The 3,217-nt window shown below is 39.9% G+C and overlaps 1 pseudogene; it reads left to right on the plus strand.

Annotated features, from left to right (window-relative positions):
• Positions 1–361: 361 nt before the first annotated feature.
• LOC128575360 (protein EURL homolog) lies at positions 362–1,723 on the plus strand (annotated as a pseudogene).
• The last annotated feature ends 1,494 nt before the right edge of the window (positions 1,724–3,217 follow it).

The raw sequence follows: 3,217 nt of genomic DNA on the forward strand, positions 1-3,217 counted from the left end.
CAGTCCACCCGCTTCCACCTTCCAAGTGCTAGGATTACAATGAGCCACTGCACTCAGCCCCTAAGGTGTAGTTTGAGAAGAAATATACCATAAACAAAGTTAAAAGAAAAACCAGAATGGGTAAACACATTTTCCTCACATATAACAAAAGGTATCACTCATAGCATGCAAAGAGTTTCCACATATCAATTGGTAAATTAAATGCTACTTAGAAAAAGAGCCAAAGCATTGACCAGGTGGTTATAGTCAGGGAACTAAAAATGGCCAATTAGGCTACAACCACTTCCACTGCTGCGGGCTGGAAATAATAGTGGAGGAGCCTGAACTGGTGGTGGCGGCCAGCAGAGCTGGGACAGGCACTATGGACAAAGAGGAACAGTTTGTAAACGTTGATTAGAATGATTACAACATTTGCAGTGTTTGTAAACTGGTACCAGACAAAGAAACACTATCCTTCTGCCACATTTGTTTTGAGCTAAATATTGAGGGGATACCGAAATCTGATCTCTTGCAGGCTAGATTATTAAGGGGCCTAAAGACTGCTTTGAAAAATACCATTTAATTGCAAACCAGGATTGTCCTCCATCTAAGCTTTCAAAAAGTATTTATGAAGAAGTTAAGGGTGGCGCTTATGGCGCAAAGGGGTAGGGCGCTGGCCCCTTATGCCGGAGGTGGCGGGTTCAAACCCAGCCCCGGCCAAAAATTACAAAAAATAAAAATAAAAAAAGAAGTTAAGACTATTTTGAGTAAGAGGATAAACTGGATTGTATGGTATGCACGAAATAAGGATCTGGAGTCTGATTTTGAAAGCTCTAATAACTCCCAGCATCACCTGTTTAATTTCAGGCATAAGCCAGATAAAAAATTACTCCCACAGTTTGACTTTCAAATACTGAAGTAGTCTGCAAAATGGATAGATAGATGCACAGTACACAAAGAATTTTGCAGCAGAGGGAAAATTCAGACTTTGGACTTCATATGTTATAAGATTCGGGTGCCACTTTTTGCCATAACAGTCTACTATGGCCTCATAGTCACAAGGGGGCACAGAAAAAAGAAGAGACAATCTCTAGTCCAGCGGTTCTCAACCTGTGGGTCACAACCCACAGGAACTGTATTAAAGGGTTGCAGCATTAGGAAGGTTGAGAACCACTGCTCTAGTCCACAGGCTAATGTCCAAACCCAGCATCCACATTACAGCAGAGAGGAATTGAATTGAATGACTCTTGGTGAAGTATAGCAACTGAATTCAAAGCTCCTACAGCAAATCCAGGAAGTTTTTGAAGAGTTAACACACCAAGTACAAGAAAAAGTTTCTTTAGCCTTAGAGCTCTATGTCCTCCATGTTGCCATCAAATAGCTTGTTAAGAATTATTCCAAGTTGGGCGGCGCCTGTGGCTCAGTCTGTAATAAGGCGCCAGCCCCATATACCGAGGGTGGCGGGTTCAAACCCGGCCCCGGCCAAACTGCAACCAAAAATAGCCGGGCGTTGTGGCGGGTGCCTGTAGTCCCAGCTGCTCGGGAGGCTGAGGCAAGAGAATTGCTTAAGCCCAGGAGTTGGAGGTTGCTGTGAGCTGTGTGAGGCCACGGCACTCTACCGAGGGCCTTAAAGTGAGACTCTGTCTCTACAAAAAAAAAAAAAAAAGAAAAGAATTATTCCAAGTTACCTTGTCTGCAAGTGGGGCAAACAGGAATGAAATAATGCCTATCTATAAACAACTGAACTAAACTTATGCCCTACTCTCTTTTGATCTGCCAGGCGTGCAAACTTTGAAGAAGTTTTAAGAAAGTTATGGTTCACTTTTTATGGTCTCCAAATTTGCAAACCATATAAGGCAATATTTACCATCTTTGTCAAATAAAGCAGATCATTATACTCTAAAAAAATATATACATATATAAATGGCCAATTAACATGAGATAAACAATGCCCCTAATAGGTAGATAAATGGAAAAAAAACATAATTTTTATAAATGTAACAAAATTTTCAAATTTTATTGAAAATAAAATTTATTGTTTTCTTCATTCAAATGAATATTAAGTGTCTGCTGTGTGTCATGCATGTAAAATGATAACAGACGCTATCTCTGCATTTATGGAAGTCATGATTTAGTAGTAAAGACAGATGTTAAATCATCAGATTTAAAACCAATGCAAAATTGTATCTTAGATAAATGCTGTATATGAGAGGCTCTGTGAGAAGCCACAATAGGGATATTGACCTAGGCAGGAAGATTAGGGAAGGATTCCTCAAAGAAGTGACATGAGAGCTGACGGATAAGTGTGAATGAACTGAAAGACGCATGAAGGATAATGTATTCCAAACAGAGGGACAGCAGGTGCAAGGTCCTGTTTTGAAGCGGTTATTAAATGCATATACTTACATCAATGAACCTTCTATCATTAAGGAAAGCCCTCTTTATATTTGTAATACTTTTTTCTTGAAGGCTACTGATATTAGTATAGTCTCTCCAGTCTTCTTACTATTTGCATAGTACATTGTTCTTGATCTTTTTACTTTCAACCTATCCGTCTTTATATAAAGTGCATATCTTGTAGACAGAATATAGTTCTGAATTTCTTTGTTTCTCTTTTTTAGGGGGGAGGGAGTTATTTGTTTCCATCATGCTCAGCCAGGAAAGGCTCTGAATTTCCTTTTTTTCTTTTGCAACAGAGTCTTGCTCTGTCTGTCACCTGGGTAGAGTGCAATGGCATCGTCACAGGTCATTGTAACCTCAAACTCTGGGCTGAAGTGATCTGCTTGCCTCAGCCTACTGAGCAGCTGAGACTGCAGGTGTATGCCCAGCATTTGGCTAAATTTGTAGAGATGGGGTCTTGCTCTTGCCCAGGCTGGTCTTGAACTCCTGTGCTAAGCCTTCTGCCCACTTTGGTCTCCCAGAATGCTAGGACTACAGGTGTGAGCCACCACACCTGCCTGAATTTCTTTTAAAGGAATTTTTTTGAGGTGAAATTCACATGCATACCATTAATCATTTTAAAGTGTACAATTCAGCAGCATTTAGTAAATTCACAGTGTTGTGCAACCTCCACCTTTATCTAGTTTTAATACTTTTTGATTACTCCCAGAAGAATATTTCATATTCCTTAAGTAATCACTCTCCATCTCCCTTTCTCTATCCTCTGTAAACCATAAATCTGCTTTCTGTCTCTAGGGATTTGAGAGTATTTCATTTAAAAGGAATCACATGATATGTG

The sequence above is a fragment of the Nycticebus coucang genome, chromosome 2, assembly GCF_027406575.1.
Source record: "Nycticebus coucang isolate mNycCou1 chromosome 2, mNycCou1.pri, whole genome shotgun sequence".
NCBI classification, from domain to species: domain Eukaryota; kingdom Metazoa; phylum Chordata; class Mammalia; order Primates; family Lorisidae; genus Nycticebus; species Nycticebus coucang.